We start from the raw sequence: 19,084 nt of genomic DNA on the forward strand, positions 1-19,084 counted from the left end.
GAGAGATGCTATGGGCAGAGGGAGAGAGAGAAGCAGGCTCCTTGCCAAGCAAGGAGCCCCATGTGAGGCTCAATCCCAGGACCCTGGGATCACGACCTGAGCCCAGGACAGATGCTTAACTAACTGAGCCACCAGAGGCCCCTAATTTTAATTAATTTTTTTATTTTAATTAATTTTAATGTAAAGAGCAGTAAGTAGCCATGAGGATGTTATATTTGTGCAAGTCTAGGGAAGAATAAAGCCTAAATGAACTCCAATACTTATTTTTTAAAGATTTTATTTATTTATTTAACAGACAGAGATCACAAGTAGGCAGAGAGGCAGGCAGAGAGAGAGGGAAGCAGGCTTCCTGCGGAACAGGGAGCCCGATGCGGGGCTCGATCCCAGGACCCTGAGATCATGACCCGAGCCGAAGGCAGCAGCGCAAACCACTGAGCCACCCAGGTGCCCCAGATTTTATTTTTTTGAGAGAGAGAGTACAGAGCGAGACGGAGGGCTCAAGCAGGGAGGGTGGCAGGAAAGTGCAGAGGGAGAGGGGGAAGCAGACTCCCCACTGAGCCTGATGCAGGGCTGGATCATGATCTGAGCCAAAGGCAGACTGAGTCACTAAGGTACCCCAGAAACTCCAATATTTAATGCCTTGCTGATCAAGGGTGCCTGGGTGGCTCAGTCGGTTAAGCATCTGACTCTTGATCTCAGCTCAGGTTACGATCTCAGACTCTCTCTCTCTCTCTCTCTTTCCCTCTCCCTTTTCCCCTCCCTTCCTCTCTTTCTCTCTCAAATAAATAAATCTTTTTAAAAAAATAATAAAGCTTCACTAATGAGTGCACATCAAGCTGAGGAGCCCACAAGACTCACCTGGGAGCTTGCTGGAGACGGAGGCCTGTGGATCATCAGATGACCAACCAGTCCCAGTATACCCAGAACTGACCTGGTTTTAACACTGGAAGTTCCATGTCCTGGGAACCCACCAGTCCTGGGAAGACCACTTGAGCTCAGGGCCCATTCCCACAAGTTTTTATTTCGTGGATCTAGAATGGGACCTGGTAATTCGCCTTTTTATCAGGTTTCCAAGAGATTCTTTTGTACCCCAAGGTTTAAGAATCAGTACAAAGCAGCTGGTTAAAGCAGGTGGAGAGAGGTGGGAAGGAAAAGTGGTGGGTTACTTGCACCTTGGCAGTTCAGTGTCTTCCTGCATGGCTGGCCTGCTCCAATCTGTCCCAGAAGAACAAGGACCCCTCTCTGGGAGAGCCAGACACAACACAAGATATGTAATAGCTCTTGTCGCCACCGAGAGCTGCTAGAAGCAGTGGCCTCCTCTGCAATCCAAGGAAGGACCTCACTTCCAGGAGAAGTGGAAACCCCTCCTCATCCCCTTTGCCACCATCCATGTGCTCAGACTCCTGCCAGGAGCAGGGAAAAATGATAAACCTTAATATCTGCTGTGGCTAGATCCCCTACTGCTTTCTCTACCACTGGGTCTCAGAAAGGCAGGAGAGAAGAGTAAAGCCAGGGTGAGCTCTATCCACACCCAGGGTCTGTAGCAAGCCTCTCTCTTTGAGAAGAAAAAGAACCCCCTTCTGGATCCACCTCCAGGACTAGAAAGTTAGTTCTTTTAAAAAAAATTTTTTTTTTAATTTATTTATTAGAGAGAGAGAGAGAGAGAGCACAAGTAGGCAGAGTGGCAGGCAGAGGGAGAGGGAGAAGCAGACTCTTCACTTAGCAGAAAGCCCGATGCAGGGCTCAATCCCAGGACCCTGAGATCATGACCTGAGCTGAAGGCAGGTACTTAACTGACTGAGCCACCCAGGCACCCCTAAAAACTTAGTTCTTAACCAGACTAATTCAGATCCCTATACTCGTTCCTTATAATGCCTATTTAAACAAACATTATGTATGGGGGCACCTGGGTGGCTCAGTGGGTTAAAGCTTCCACCTTCGAATCAGGTCATAATCTCAGGATCCTGGGATCGAGCCCCGTGTCGGGCTCTCTGCTCAGCAGGGAGCCTGCTTCCTCCTCTCTATCTGCCTGCCTCTTCTGCCTACTTGTGATCTCTGTCTGTCAAATGAATAAATAAAATCTTAAAAACAAACAAACAAACATTATATAATACAACCCAAGTATTATGGTTCCAGATTTGGAGGGGGGGGGGAACAGAAGCAGAGGGTACCTGGGTTTTCTTTCTTCTAATATTTTACTTATTTATTTGAGAGAGAGAGGGGGGGGGTGCACAAGCAAGGTAAGGACAGAGCGAAAGAGGGAGAAGTATACCCCTGCTGAGCAAAAAGCCTGAAGCTTAAGGCAGGGTTCGATCCCAGAACCCCAGGATCGTGACCTGAGCCTAAGGCAGATGTTTAACCAACCAACCACCCAGACATGCCAGAACAGGCTAAAGGTTACTGATTTGTGTTTTTCTTCCAATTTGGCTCTGTTCCACAGTGACTGGCATAGAGGACCCTGCAGTTCAGGCATCTCATGAGTCACCCCAGGAATGACAGTTCCAGCGGGGCGAATTAAACCGTCTTCCTGGGATTTCCACCTACCTCCTCTCCTGCTAAGGGCTTTCCTCTGATCATAAAATTTGTAAGTCAAGTCTCTGCCACAGGAGAAGATTCCACCTCTCTTTTGGAGAGCCACAATTTTTCATTTGTTGGGGGTGCTAACAAATGAAAGACTGGGAACAGCAACTCTGGACCTCCAAGTCTCCCTGTGAATTTATAGAAATAGGACTTTCTGTTCTTCTTTTAAAATGCTATCTACCCTGATTCAAATGCCATAGAAAATAGAACTTGCTTCTTCTGGCATTTGTAAAAATACAGAAAACTTATCCAGCCCCTTACTTCTTTTCTTATAGGTAAGGAGTGTTCTTTCCAGACATGACCCTACCGATGATTAGCATTGCATCAGCCTGGGTTTATCTCTGGGAACATTGAACCTGAGGTGGCTGAGAATAGCCTGAGCAGTAATATAATCCAGTCTCACGGCACTCCATTCTGGGAACTCCTGGCAAACATAAACCACGGAGTGATTCATTGAACTTCTAGAAAGAAGTATATACCTTCATCCTGACCCTTCCCTCAGGGGAGAGCACCCTGCCTGGCAGAACGTGATTATTAACCTTACTTCCTCAACATCCATATCCATTGAGCTCTTCTTTCCCTCTCCAGGGCAGAAGGGAACTAGTCAGACAACACTGGTATCCATAAGCACAAAGCCAGCGCCACTTTACTGAGTGCCTTCCTAAGTTCCAGGCACCATGCTGTGCCCCTCACATGCATTAGTAATCATATCCCCCAACAACTTTATGGAGAGATATTATTAGTATTATTATCCCCACTCTATGACAGTTACATTGGAGCCCAGAGAGAGTTAAGTAATTTATCCAAGATCACACAGCTAAATAGAAGCAGATGGGATTCTAACCCATGTATCTCTGAACTTGGATCATGGTCATCATCTTCATTGTTATCAGAGGAAGAAGAGAAGGGCAAAGAGGAAGAGGGGGAGTTAGAACCAACATTTCTTCAGATTATGAGACTGATGCGCTGCCTACTGCGCTAAGAAGGCACTAGAACCAACATTTCTTGAGTGGCTTACCGTGCACCATACTGTCTTACTAACCCTGCTACATCAAGAGGAGGTGGCAGTCCTTAGCACTCGACCCATTCTACAGACAAGCAAACGGAGCCCTGCAAGGTAACAATAACTCACACACAGTGGCACAGCAGGACCTGGAGAAGCCCAGATTTTGATTCAGGAAAGGAAGACAGCTCTGGAGCTTGCTCACCGACACGCTTCCTTGCTTCCCATTTCCCCATAATCATTCTTGCCTCTAACAGGAAATTGTACATTTATTCCGGACCTGGCACCTGGTGATAAGCAACAGGACAGCCTGTTTCTGCCTTCTCCCGGGGCACATCCCCAAGGGTTCTCTATCATTTCTGGAACCCCCACACCACTTTCAAGACACCGTATCTTGGGGTGCCTGGGTGGCTCAGTCAGTTAAGCCTCTAACTCTTGCTTTAGGCTCACGTCATGATTTCAGGGTCTCGGGGATTGAGCCCTGCATTGGCTTCATGCTCAACGCGGAGTCTGCTGGGGATTCTCTCTCTTTCTCCCCTCACTTGGACACTTTCTCTTTCAAATAAATAAATAAGCTCTTAAAAAACAAAATACAAAACCCTTTCTTACCTGCCTTCCTGCGTTTCCTCTCCACTCTGCAGAGACACAAGTCCTCTTTTTTTTTTTTTTTTTAAATACTAACCCATAAAGCCAATCGTCTTGTGTCTGAGACACAGGCCTGCTTGTTCTCTTAGTCACCCTACTGGGACTGGCCACCCAGCTTCTCTCCCCTCATCAGCCAATAAATAACCCCGGGTCACATCCACTTAAAATGCAGATCAGTCCTTGATCTGCAATGTCATGATGGTGTCGTGGCCTCTGAGTGCCAGGTGTGTAAAGACACCCTGCCTGGGAGCCCAACCTGTGTACTTTCTTCCTGAACCCCAGCGCCGCCCTCCCAACACTGTTCTTTTCGCATCAGCCCACTAAAAAGAGCAAAGTCCTTACTAAATGTTATTTTATCTCTTAGATGCCATAAGGAAGTAATTAGGTTGATTTTTTTTTTTTAATCCCAGAGAGTAAGGTGGAGTGAAAAGAGCCTATCTTTTCCTGTATTCACCGAAGCATTCTTCCACAACATTATGCTCCACTAGACATCCTCAAGCAGGAACAGCCCCGGGGGCAACATTCAGACCTTATAAGTTAACTCCATGATTATGATGGCAGGGCCTTTCCAGAGATAAAGGATAGGCAGCGTGGAACCAGCCCACATTTCACAGCAAGCTGACTTGGGTCCTTACTTTAGTGCTCTACAACTCTACCCGTCTGAGGCTCTACGATTCTATCCTTTTGAACCTCAATTTTCCCCACCCTCATCTACAAAATGGGGACAATACAGTCTACCTCCACTGGGCTTAATAGCTCCCAGACCTGTCATCCGTGGGGCGACTTGTGGAATGCCTGGATTACAAAAGCCCAGCCAACTCAGAGTCCAAAGCAAAAGGATATGCCAGGCAGGGGTGCCTGGGTGGCTCAGTGGGTTGAGCCTCTGCCTTCGGCTCAGCTCATGATCTCAGGGTCCTGGGATAGGGACCTGCATCGGGCTCCCTGTCAGTAGGGGGCCTGCTTCCCCCTCTCTCTGCCTGCCTCTCTGCCTACCTGTGATCTCTCTCTGTCAAATAAATAAATAAAATCTTTTTTTTTTTTTTTAAGGGGGAGGTATAGCTCAGTGGTAGAGCATTTGACTGCAAAAGGACAAATCAATAATTCTCAAGTAGGTATAAGTCAGGGTCCCTCAACCTCAGCACTGTTGACATTTTGGGTGAGATACGCTGTGTTGTGGGGGCTCTCCTGAGTATTAGAGGATGTTTAGCAGTGTCCCCAACTTCCCTCCGTTAGGTACCAGTAGGACATTCCCCATCACCAACCCCACAAGCTGTGGGCAACCAAAAATAAGTCCAGGAATGGACAAATATCCTCTGGGAGGTAAAATCACCCCCAGTTGAGAACCACTGCTGTGAATGATACAGTGTGTCACAAACTTTGGATAGTATCTTCCAATTCCCATTGACAAGACAAGGAAATCAGCACCTCAGCAATTTCCTCTAGGAAAATTTTTCTGCCCCTCCATTTCCCCACTTCTAGAAACTATCCCATATTTTTACATATTGAGCCCCTTCAGATCAGGGAACTGAAGCTCAGAAAGCAACCTGCAAAAGTCCCGGAGCTGGGAAATACTCCAAGACAATATCTAAATCCAGGTCTAGCCAGAATAATTACTATGTAACTGTCCCTGCCACCTGAAACCCTCCTCCCCAAAGCCTCATCAGCTGCAGTGGGTAATGCACTGAAGCTCTGGGCCCTCTTTACACAACAAAAGCCTCCCAGTGACAGCCGCTTTGATACTGGATGGAGACTAGGATACCAGGTGACACTCCTCCCTCTGCACTGAGTGTAGGGAGTTTCTCAGGAATGTTCCAGATAGCAAACAGGGGCCTGGCTCTGTGAACTACACAGAAGGCAAGTAAGCTCCTTGGTCCCCCCCCTCCATCCCCTGCCACTTCCACTCTTCCCTCTGCCTCCTCTAAATGAACACGACTGCTAGACCATCCGCTTTACTCTTGCAGGGAAAGTCACAGCATTCACTGCAGCGAGTGTTTGCTGAGCATCTGCTGAAGTCCCAGGCACTGTTCTGAGTGCTTTAGGTTTATTTGATCCAGAAGAAAACCATGTGGGGTAGTGATCATTATTGTCCCCATTTTCTAGATAAGGAAACTGAGACCCAGAAGAGCAATAACTTGCCATATTCACTTGACTAGGGGATGATGGAACTTGAATGTCAAGAACATGCAGACTTTATGATCAACAGACCCGGGTTCAGATGCTGACTCCTCTACCAGGCACCCAGGTAACATCCACCAAGTTACCTAACCTCCCTGAACCTCAGTCTCCTTATCAGTAGCAGGGATTGTTGTAAGAATAACAACTAATATGTGCTTCTCATCCACTCATCAAGTGTTTACTGAGCATCTACTGTGTGCCAAGCACTGGGGCTAGATGTGCAAACAGAACAGAAGGAGCCTACCCTTGTGGCACTCTAGTAGGATACACTTATGTGTGCTAACTCAGTTAGTCCTCACAATAACCCCTCACCATTACATCATTGTACCCATTACACAGACAGGGACAAGGGGTCTCAGAAGCAGCTTTCTCCCACCTCCCTTCAACCTTCTAGGAAATAGTGGGACCTGGATTAGACATTATGCCCAGTCTCTACAGCTCCACTTCCTGGATTCAAATTCTGCTGTTTCCATCTAATTGCTGCAGACAAGTTACTTAACCTGTCTGAGCCCAAATCTCTTCATGGGTGAAAAGGAACTGGGAGGCACTATCTCAGGAGACTGTCTGGGGAAAAAAATGGATACCTAACATTCAGGAAGTGCTTCTTGTGTCCCCAGCACACACAAGGCTCACAGAAACCCTAGGAAAGGGGTCTTATTTTGAGTCCCTTTTTATGGAGGAGAACACTGAAGCCCAGAGAGTGTAAGTAACTTGCCCAGAGGCACAGAGCGCATAACAGTGCAATTCCAAAGTGAGCTCTGAATCATGACCCAGTGGCCCAGCATGTTCCGTGAGTGCCAGATAATTGGGTGCAATTATTCTTTCCCCTACACAGGGCTACGTATTGTGTGCACTCTTAAGAGGCTTTCTTAACACAATGGATCAGCTCGATGCCAAAGTCTGGATCCTCCCATTCTAAGATTCCAGGCCCGGGGTGGTTCTCCCCACCCATTTCTTGTACCCCATCCCAGCTCACTCCCCCCACCACAGGGCCACAACCCAGTCACCCCAAGTTGGGGGAAAACCCTGCTGGAGCGCCTGGTTCTGCGCATTGGTCCCCTCTCTCGGAGCCAGGGAGGAGGCTCTGCCAAAGCCGCTGAATCTTGGTAGATACCTGGGAAGACAGTCCCGGAGCTGGCCCCGAGACCTGGCGAACCTGCCCTACCTCCAGTCGGCTTTCACGTCCCCAGAGTCTGGAGCTCTGGCCGCTGCTGCGTCTGCTTGCCGGCAAAGCACATCCTGGCTGGGGCAGCAGGTAGCTAGGCTGCGTGTGTCCGGACTTCCTGCCTGGAGGGGAGATCGCTTTCCTGGAATCTAGCCAAGTTCCTGCAAGTGCTGGGTTAGTACACCTGTTGGCATTGGAGACCTCTATTCATGGTCCCAGATCTGCGTTCATTGCTTTCTTCCATCCAGCAAACCTTCCCAAGCTCCCACTGGCTGCCACGTGCCGGCACCCAAAAGTTCCCAAGGGCCACAGGCTAGGGTTGCACTCTCCAAAACATTGGCCACTAGCCACATGCGGTTATGCGGCACTTGAAATTGTGGCACCAATGTACTGAGATGTTTTTAAGACATAGGATTAGGGGTGCCTGGGTGGCTCAGTCGTTAAACGTCTGCCTTTGGCTCAGGGTCCTGGAATGGAGCACTGCTTTGGGCTCCCAGAGCAGGGAGCCTTCTTCTCCCTCTCCCACTCCCTCTTGCTGTGCTCCCTCTCTCACTGTATTTTAAATACATAAAATCTTAAAAAAAAAAAAAAAAGGGGGGGGGGGAGTGCCTGGTGGCTCAGTGGTTAAAGCCTCTGCCTTCAGCTCAGGTCATGATCTCAGGGTCCTGGGATCAAGCCCTGCATCAGGCTCTCTGCTCAGTGGGGAGCCTGCTTCCCCCTCTCTCTCTGCCTGCCTCTCTGCCTACTTGTGATCTCTAATAAATAAATAAAATCATTTAAAAAAAGGACATAGGATTAAAAAAAAAAATCCAACAACACATTTTTCAAACTCATTAAGAAGTTTAAAAATGGGGGTACCTGGCTGGCTCAGTCAGTTGAACAACAACCTTCAGCTCTGGTCATGACCTCTGGGTCCTAGATCAAGCCGAGCAGGGCTCCCTTCTCAGCGGGGAGCCTGCTTCTCCCTCTGCTGCTCCCTCTGCTGTGCTCTCTCTAATGAATAAATAAAATATTTTTTAAAAGAAGAAGTTTTAAAATGATTGCATCCAAAATGATATTTTGGATACAGATAGTTAAATAAAATATATTATTACAGTTATTTTCTCCTATTTCTCCTTTTCTAAAATACAGCTACTAGAGACTTTAAAATTATGTGTCTCCTATTATACTTCCATTGGATACTGCTGGTTTGGGGCAGGAACCCATAGGATGTTCCTCAAATACCTCTCCCAGTTCTCTTCTAGAATTTATTCAGCCCTTCCTTATTTCCTCCAGGAAACATTTGGGGAAGGCTGGTGGGAACCAGGCATGGTGCTAGTGTTGGTTTGCAAATTCAGGAGCTTCCCATGTGTAATTTGAAATTGGCCCTGTACACAGAGGGCAAAGAAAGACCCAAGAAAGAGACTGATAGGTGGCAGGTTTAATAAGCAAGGAGACATATACCAGGCTTGTCATGGGCAGTTGCAAGACAAGTAGAACTCTATACCTGTCTTCTAGAATCTTATATAGTTTATATAGAAGCCTTAATGGGGTTTAGTCAAGTAGCAAGTCCAGATATTTTCAACAACACCTTACTCTCTCAAGTTTGCATTTTTGAAAGCAGCTCCAAATGTGGAAACAGTAGGCAGAATGTACATACCAAAGACAGAGGAGAGGGTGAGAAGCCAGCATTGCACAGGGCCAGCTCAAGGGCCAACTAATGTCCATGTCCTCTCCATGACACCCTCCAACAGCTAGACTTGGGGGAATGGGATGGTAAGCAAAAAGACACTGCCAGTGACCTCAGAGATAGTCAGGAGAGGTCTATTAAATAAAATGAACAATGAGTAGAAAAGCCAACCTAAGGAATGGGGGGAAATATTTGCAAACTATATATCTGATAAAGAGCTAATATCCGGAATATATAAAGAATTTCTACAACCCTTGAGATGCCTGGGTGGTTCAGTTTGTTAAGCAGCTGCCTTCAGCTCAGGTTGTGATCCCAGGGTCCTGGGATCGAGTCCTGTATCTGGCTCCGGGCTCAGCAGAGAGCTTGCTTCTCCCTCCCACTCTGCCTGTTGCTCTCCCTGCTTGTACTCTCCCTCTCTGTTAAATGAATAAATAAAACCTTAAAAAAAATCCTTAAAAAAATTTTTTTCTACAACCCAACAACAAACAACAAAAATAACTAGATTTTAGGGACGCCTGGGTGGCTCAGTTGGTTAAGCGGCTGCCTTCGGCTCAGGTCATGATCCCAGCGTCCTGGGATGGAGTTCCACATCGGGCTCCTTACTCAGCAGGGAGCCTGCTTCTCCCTCTGCCTCTAGCCTACCACTCTGTCTGCCTGTGCTTGCGCTCTGTATCTCTCTCTAACAAATAAATAAAAATCTTTAAAAAAAAAAAAAACAACAACTAGATTTTAAAATGGCCAAAGGACTTGAATAGACATTTCTCCAAAGAAGACATACAGATGGCCAACAAGTACATGAAAAGATGCTCAACATCATTAGTCATAAGAGAAATGCAGATCAAAACCACAATGAGCTATCACATCATATCTATTAAGATTGCCACTATCAAAACAACAGAAAATAGCCAAGTATTGGCTGGGATGTAGGGAAATTGAAGCCCTCGGGCAATGTTGGTGGGGATGTAAATTGGTGCAGCCATCATGGAAACACAGTTCCTTAAATAATTAAAAAGAGAACTACCATCTGATTCAGCAAATCCACTTCTGAGTATATATCCAAAAGCATTCAAAGCAGGATCTCAAAGAGATATTGCACATTCATGTTCACTGTGACATATCTGCCATAGCCAAGAGGTAGAAGCAACCCAAATATCCAACAACAGAAGACTGGATAAAGAAAATATGAGTTCAGGGGTGCCTGGGTGGCTCAGTGGGTTAAGGCTTCTGCCTTCAGCTCAGGTCATGATCCCAGGGTCCTGGGATCGAGCCCCACGTCAGGCTCCCTGCTAGGTGGGGAGCCTGCTTCCCCCTCTCACTGCCTACTTGTGATCTCTCTGTCAAATAAATAAATAAAATCTTAAAACAAAAAAAAAAGGAAGGAAGGACGTTTTAATACATGCTACAACATGGATGAACTTTGAGGACATTATGCTAAGTGAAACCAGCCAGTTACCAAAGGGCAAATTGTATATCATTCCACTCATATGAAATACCTAAAGTAGTCAAATTCATGAAAACAGAGAGTAGAAAGGGTGTGGGGAGGGCCAGGGGGAATCAGTGTTTTTCTGGTACAGAGTTTCGATTTTGCAAGATGAAAAAGTTCTAAAGATCTGTTGCACGACAGAGTGAACGTACTTAACACAACAGAGCTGTGCTCTTAAAAGGATGATGACAGTCTCTTGCTGATTCCTTTTTTTTTTTTTAAGATTTTATTTATTTATTTGACAGACAGAGATCACAAGTAGGCAGAGAGGCAGGCAGAGAGAGAGGAGGAAGCTGGCTCCCTGCTGAGCAGAGAGTCTGATTCGGGGCTCGATCCCAGGACCCTGGGATTAAGACCTGAGCCGAAGGCAGAGGCTTTAACCCACTGAGCCACCCAGGTGCCCCTCTTGCTGATTCCTATAGCCCGTTTCCTCAGCACTCAAGTTACATCCGCACCTTATTCCCAGCCTGGGCCCTCTCCCTAGTCTTTCCTGCTTATTTTTGCCCCAAAGCACTCGTGCTCTGACACATTACAGGTACAAGAGTATCTCGTCTGCCTCCCTCCACCAGAATGGAAGCTTTCTGAGAGTAAGGACTTGTGCCTGCTCTGTTGTCTGACTGTTGAATCCCCAGTGCCCAGGACAGAGGGTGTCCCATAGTGGGCACTCGATATTTGGTGAATGAGTACAGTCATGGGATTAAGAGTAAGAAAGGAGAAGGAAGCAGACCAACCCACAAATTCAGTGAGACCCTGCAACCCCTGATTGTTTCCTCACCACCATCAGCATCCTCAACTTCGTCAGCCTACCACACGTTTACAATTTGCAAAGCACGTTCACACTCACATGTCACATGTGCTACTCCAGGAGAGGGATATTAGTGGACTAAAGAGTCACACTCTCTCCAGACCCCGATTTTTCATGGAGAAACAGAAAAAACTGCTGAGCCTTGCCCACAGCAAGTTTACCCAGTGGTGAAAGAGCTGTGATTTAACCACGACTTCTGACTCTGAGTCCAAGAGTCTTGACCTCAAGCAAAAAGGCTGTATATGCAGTGGTTAGATGTACGAGCTGTGGAGTTTGGACAAACACGACTTTGAAACTTGCCTCTACAGCGTCCTAGTTGTGCTGTGTGGTGTTGGGAAAGTTGCTAGCCTTCTCTGTGACTCCCATTCTCTCAATCATCAAGGAGGGATAATGATAGTATCCCCTGCATGGGATTGTTCTGAGGGTTGAATGAGAAAAGATTTGGTATGTCATGATTATCCAGCTTTATTTTCTTTAAGGATTTATTTATTCATTTATTTATTTAGAGAGAGTGAATACATGAGTAGGGGGAGGGGCAAGAGGGAGAGACAGAATCTCAAGCAGACTCCCGGCTCAGTGAGGAGCCATGCAGGTGTAAGGGCCTATTCAGCCAGGGCAATTCCACCCGGTTAAACAGTGACTTTGTTGCTTATACAGTAAAACTTAAACTGTCCCTCCCCCCCCCCTCCAGGGGACTGACTTAAAAACAAGTCCCCAAAACCAGTCCCAGGTAACAAAGCCCAAATCCAAGGGTGGGTCAGGCCAGGTGGAGGTATCCAAACAGTGGGGGGCCGCATACTGTCTCTCGAGCGACCAAGGAGTATGGGCCCTGCCCTTTGGGCGCCTTTTGGGTGCCAATTCTGACCAAGGTGATAGGCTAGTTCAAATATCTACTATAGGGTAAACTGTAATTCAGTTGGTCACTTATGTGTGACCTAGCACGACTGTGCAGCTTTCTCTGTCTGTTACAATCTCATTGGCCACCTGTGCATGGCTAAGCCCAACCACATGGCCTTTGCCCTTAAAAGCTAGTCTGTAAGGCAGAGAGAGGTCGCCTCCGTGCAAGGAGCGGCCCCGGCCGGTCGGTTTGATTCTCGATGCTTGGCACGAAAATAAAGCTTTGCTTGACCTTTGCTTTGTATCAGTCTCGCTCCTTTGATTATGGACCCAACACAGGCTGGATCTCACTACCCTAAGATCATGATCTGAGCCAAAATCAAGAGTCAGAAGCTTAATTGACTGAGCCACCAGGCACTGCATGATTAACCAGTTTAAAAATATACTTTTGGGGGCAACTGAACAGCTCAGTGGGTTAAGCCTCTGCCTTCGGCTCAGGTCATGATCTCAGGGTCCTAAGATAGACCCCTGTGTCAGGCTCTGCACTGGGCGTGGAACTTGCTTTAGATTCTCTCTCCCGGGGCGCCTGGTTGGCTCAGTGGGTTAAAGCCTCTGCCTTCGGCTCAGGTCATGATCCCAGGGTCCTGAGATCGAGCCCCACATGGGGCTCTCTGCTCCACAGGGAGCCTGCTTCCTCCTCTCTCTCTGCCGGTCTCTCTACCTACTTGTGATCTCTGTCAAATAAATAAAGAAAATCTTAAAAAAAAAAAAAAAAAAAAAGATTCTCTCTCCCTCTGCCCCTCCCCCCTAAAAATAGTAATACTTTAAAAAATATGAATATGTTAGTTTGTGTTCATTCAAACACTTTTGCAAGTGGCCCCCAATTCTGCCCAAATTTCTCTAGCTAACTTGATGGGGAGGCAATGGAAAGTATGATGCCATCCATTTTAAAGGTGTTGAAACCAAGGCTCCTGGTCACGAAATGGCTCTGACTTGGTGCTTTTGGGAGAAGGGAGGTGAAAATTCCATAGCAACCAGAAGGCAACCTCCCCAGAGGCAGAGCAGAGTTGTCGCCGCCCCCTGGAGCACTAATTATACTCATGACACAATTTTATTCTGCTATCTCCTGAGAGGATGGTGTTTACACCCTGCAGGGTTATTTGTAATTCATACAAAGGTGCCTCTGGTGCCTCTGGAACCTCTGTTAGCCTGCACAGCCCAAGGACTGCCGTGCACTCACACCTGGTCACTTGCGCCCTCTTGTGGCAAGTTCCGCACTCTATCCAAACAGAGTGCCCGCACTCTGTGCCGTGACAGCAAACGTCGCTAAACTAGACTGAGTACACTTTAGCACTAAGTGTAATAATAATTTAGTTTAGTACTAAACTGAGTACTCGCTAAAGAGTCCGCCTGGCAACTGACATCATGGATGACCCGATTTAACATTTCCATGAGGAGGCTTTACAAATATGGGGACTGAAGGAGAGAGAGTAATACAAAGAAAAGAAATTTTGACCGATGTCACTCCACTAATAAGCGTCAGAGCCAACATTTGAATCCAGAGCTGAAGGACTTTCCCCAACACTGCATTTCTGATTTGAAAGTAGGTTAAGCCTACTGAGCTATTTGGGGACCAAACTTTGACACAACTCCATTATTCCATCCCATATGAAATCGCAAATTATGATAACATGCCCCAAGCCCTTTGGGAAAAAGAAAAAAAGTTCAGTTCTTGGGGAATGGGGTGGGACTAAAGATTGTTATCTAAATGCGCTGACATAACATGCATTATTCCCAAGATAAACCAATTTCTAAATCACTCACCCATATATACAGTAGAATCTCAATTATTGAACACTAGTATAACACACCTATAAATTAGGATAAAGTGGTAAGAAGAATATCAACTGAACAGTGGTTACTCCTAGGGAGGGAAACCGGATAGAGGTGATATTTTTTATTCTTCCTGTTTCTATGTCATTGGGAACAAGCGTATGTTATACATATTCCTGTAATGCTGAACAAGCATATTGTTTGTATAAATTTAAAAACCATTTAAAATTGTTTTAGGGGCACCTGAGTAGCTCAGTTGGTTAAGTGCCCAACTCTTAATTTTGGCTCAGGTCATGATCTCAGGGTCGTGAGATCAAGCCCTCCATCGGGCTTCAAAGCGTGCGTGGAGCCTTCCTGGGATTCTCTCTCCTTTTCCCCCGACTTTTTCTCTAAGAAAAAGAAAAAAAGAGAAAATACACACACACACACACACACACACACACATATATATATATATATATATATATATATAAGATACTAAAATTGTTTTAAAAAGCAATAGTAAACTGAAAATCCCACAGGTGATTCTGAGGGGCCTCCTAGGTTAAAGATGGAAAGATAATTAATGCCTTAAAAATTGTGAGAGTAGGGGCGCCTGGGTGGCTCAGAGGAAAAAGCCTCTGCCTTCGGCTCAGGTCATGATCCCAGGGTCCTGGGATTGAGCCCCACATCGGGCTCTCTGCTCAGCGGGGAGCCTGCTTCCCCCTCTCTCTCTGCCTGCCTCTCTGCCTACTTGTGATCTCTGTCTGTCAAATAAATAAATAAAATCTTTTAAAAAAAAATTGTGAGAGTGATATGGAGTCGAAGAAAAGGAAACACCTACCCTATGGGCCAATAATACCAAAAGCTAAAATTTATAGGCACTTACTGTATGCAGAGCATTGGTCTGGAGTCCTTTCCGTGTACTAATGCATTTCTTTCCCACAACCACCCTGTGCGTTAGGTACTGGTGGTAACCAGGCTACCACCATCATAAGATGGCCATCAGTGACCTTCATTCCGTGGTATTCACATCCCTGTATATTTTCTTCCCACACTGAATAGTACTGATCTGTATAACCAGTAAGATATTGTAGAAATGACAGTAGGTGACCTTCAAGGCTAGGTCCTAAAAGATATTGCCACTTCTGCCTTTCTCTCTCTCCTGAATCACCAACTCTGGGAGAAGACAGTCGCCATGTTGTGAGGATACGCAAGCTGAGCTGGCAGAGCCCACAAGGATCATGAATGGCATTCACTTTCATGCCTCTTTATTCTTCTTTACTCTCCTTTTCCTTTAATTTTAATTTGTCCCTTTTTTTTTTTTTAAGACACTGGCATTTTTTTAAGACACTGGCATTTTTTTTTTTTTTAAGACACTGGCATTTTTGAAACATCCCAGCCAGTTGGCAATCCCACGGTTTGGATTTGCCTCTGTTCCCCCTGAATAGATCCAGTTAACGGAGAGGCTGTATGAGGTGAGGTGATTTATCCCATCGGTGTCATTGACCCACGTCTCGTCTCCATCTGGGAGCTCACGTGTTTCTCTCATGCACAGATAATGTTTCTTTCTTTCTTTTTTTTTTTTTTTTAAAGATTTTATTTATTTATTTGACAGAGAGAAATCACAAGTAGTCGGAGAGGCAGGCAGAGAGAGAGAGAGAGAGAGGAAAGCAGGCTCCCTGCTGAGCAGAGAGCCCGATGCGGGACTCGATCCCAGGCCCCTGAGATCATGACCTGAGCTAAAGGCAGCGGCTTAACCCACTGAGCCACTCAGGCGCCCCACAGATAATGTTTCTTGCTGACGACCACAAATCACTCTGATGTTTGACTTTTTTTTTTTTTGAAATTGCAAAGATGCAATGGGCCCAAATCTTGACTGAGAAAGGACCCTAAAGAAGAATCCTATAACATTAACAAAAGGAATATAATTTACAGATATTAGCAGAGTTAGGGGTTTCCGAGAAAAAGCAAGATGAGACATAGCACTTGTGATGCAGCGCTTGGCTTGGAACCCCAGCTATTTTCTGTGATCTACGCTTTACTGGTATTACTTGGCCTGGCACACTTCTTGCAAAACTTCCTAGGAGCTGTTAGGAAAAGGAAATGCAAAAACCTCAGTGGTTAAGGATTTTAAGGGAACAAAGGCAATGCAAAACCTAACAGTGTCTAGGAGGCCAGGAAGAAAACCCAACCCTATCAGGCGTAAATCAAAGGTAAAACTGCCAGTGCTGTTTCAGAAGCAGATTGACCTAACACACATTCTCCAGTTTTTCTGCAGGCTTGAAACCCTGTCCTATGGGGTTAATGAAGATAAAACTGCCACCAGCAGGACCTTCATGGATCCTGCTTTTTTTCTGGACAGAAACCCTAACCTTACCAGGAAGAGGCAAGACAAGGAGAGCTCCAACCAGCCTGGACCAGTTTGAGCTTGACCATGGTCTCACCCCTGGAGTGTCCCACAGTGATGTCTACCTCATTATAATATTAAAATCTCCACCCAAGGGGTGCCTGGGTAGCTCAGTCAGTTCAGCCTCTGCTTAACGATCAGGGCTTGATCCCAAAGGGTCTCTGCCTTCAGCTCAGGTCATGATCTCAGGGTCCTGGGATCGAGCCTCACATCGGGCTCTCTGCTCCGCGGGGAGCCTGCTTCCTCCTCTCTCTCTGCCTGCTTGTGATCTGTCTGTCAAACAAACAAATAAATCTTTAAAAAACAAAAAAAAAATTTTTTTTTAATCTCCACAGGCTTTAGGAACACAACACAGGACAGGTGTCTAGGCACGTTTTCTAAGCTCGCCTGCACCAACTTTCGCCCGCCTTTACATGCGTGACAAGACTCCCCTTTCTGAGTATTTATCTGACCCTGAATAAAAGAAACCTGCTCATCCCCACCTGAGGAATTAATACTTTGCAAGTTATTCCCCATGTTGTCCTAATTTTCTACAAATCAAGTTTCCTCAGTGTGACAACTCCACTGGGTGTCGTCTCTCCCCATAAACCCCCCAAGGAACGAACTTCTCACCAGCTAGACCCCAAGACCTGACTTTTAGGGTCCACCTGCCTGTACTCACTAGACTTTTTCTTGCATTTTTCCTTGAGGTCTTCATTCGGGTTTGCCTCTTACCTCAGGTGACTGAAACCCAAAACCACCCCTCAGGGGAGGGCGACTGCCCTGAGGAGACCTCCCGCCGCCCAGCCCACCCAAACCCTTGGACCTAAACCCCCTACAAGCCTGCACAGACTGACGGAAAACAACCCACCATTACCTTTACCTCATTAGGACACTAAAATCCCTGCCCCAGGAGGAGCTCAAGCCTCGCTCACATCACCACGTAGGACGTCTATACGGTCATGTTTCCCTAGGGCGCATGCGCAATCTTTTTTTTTTTTTTTTTACAGGCGCATGCGCAATCTTAAACCCACCTCTACCTCCAATGACCAAGGCTTCCCGATCTAAATATTCATCCTCATCCTAAACCCAAGCTACACGTTCGCCTGGTCTCGGAGAGTCTCCGCTTTGTGATCTCCTCGTCTGCTGCAAATAAAGGTTTCTCTTTGCCACGACTCCCTTGGCGCCGTTTCTGTGACTCCCCAAGGATCCCACTCGTGGTGGTTTGGTTACAGAGCAACAACGCTAGCAAGTTAAAATGGTCCAAATGGGGTGCTTTTAAATTCCCAAATTGGAGAAAATTAAGAAAATGACTCCATTTGAAATTGCACCCCGAAGAGTAAAATACCGAAGAATAAAGTTAACCTAGAAAGTAAAATTCCCAAACTCCCCCATCTCAACAAGGCGAACAAATTTAACATCACCAACAGCAGGACAATCTGACAAACTTAACATCGCCAGTAGCGGGGCAATCTGACGTCATGGGCCTCCTGGCGTGTTGGACGGAGAAGTATATACAAAGCAGTAACATTTTTCCTATACACTTTGGGAACAAAGTGGGGATCACCAGTTTTGTTTTTTCATATGGCCCACAGTAGACAAAATTACATAAAAAGAAAATAACATTACCATTTACTAACCTAAACATTTAATGAAACAACTTTAGTGTTTTTAACAAACATTTACATACCACTTACTCTGGACCAAGCACTGTTCTAAGTGCTTTATAGAAATGACCTCCTTAGGTCATTCCAAGAAACTTAACAGCTGCCCTGGGATGAGTATTGGGGGAAGTAGGGGGGAGGGTGGAGGAGAGAGATATTCTCAGGTGTCAACCCTGTACTTGCAACCCTGGGTATCTCCTTAAATATTGCCCCCAGACCTCTTGCCTGCCTTACTCTAGTCCCAGAACTGAGTTGGCAGTAGATACTGCCATTAGAATCACTTGACAGATGAGAAAACAGCACAGAGAGGTTTAGCAACTTGCCTCAGATCACACAGCTAGGGTGTGGCAGAGCGAGCCATTGAACCCAGGCTATCTGGTTCCACAGCCCATGCTCTTAGCCACCTCTCCTTGCTGACAGTACATTTCAACATGAAAAAGGATAACATAGCGGAATACAACAGTCCTTCCCAAAAAAGAAAGTTTTGCAGCTTGACACACAAATGCACAGGTGGACCTAGGGGTTTGTAATAAAAATGTAATGTAGCAATTGTCCTGTGCTCCACAGCTAAGTGGTGTGAGCAAAACAAGTTGAGAGGGTGATTTTTTTACTCCCCTGTCACTGAAGGGGCCACTGTGAGCTCTAACAGCTGGTTTTTAGGCTTGTGAGCAGCCCCAGGGGAAAATGCTCCACCTTTGTTAGGATTCAGCTTCTGGCCTAAGGGGGTTAAAACTGGGTCCTCCCAAGGTGAGGGGGGATGGTCTGTGCTTTGTGGGAAAACGAGGCAGTGGTTTAAGGCTGCAGTCCAAGAAGGGACTGGAGGCAGGAAGGAAGTGTGTTCCAGACGGGACCTTGGT

General features: G+C 46.3%; 1 protein-coding gene across 3 annotated transcripts in view; it reads right to left on the reverse strand.

The window, feature by feature from the left end:
* Nucleotides 1-17,526, reverse strand: part of TMC5 (transmembrane channel like 5) — an 80,903-nt gene extending 63,377 nt beyond the window's left edge. The window contains exon 1 of one of the 3 annotated variants that reach the window (XM_059415231.1): nucleotides 17,447-17,526. The gene's annotated coding sequence lies outside the window, so the exon portion shown is untranslated. Of the gene's footprint in view, nucleotides 1-4,192; nucleotides 4,327-7,568; nucleotides 7,687-17,446 lie in introns of those variants that run through there. The other 2 variants (XM_059415230.1, XM_059415229.1) reach the window with 2 other exon arrangements.
* Nucleotides 17,527-19,084: the final 1,558 nt, after the last annotated feature.

Source organism: Mustela nigripes, chromosome 11, assembly GCF_022355385.1.
Source record: "Mustela nigripes isolate SB6536 chromosome 11, MUSNIG.SB6536, whole genome shotgun sequence".
Classification (NCBI taxonomy): Eukaryota; Metazoa; Chordata; class Mammalia; order Carnivora; family Mustelidae; genus Mustela; species Mustela nigripes.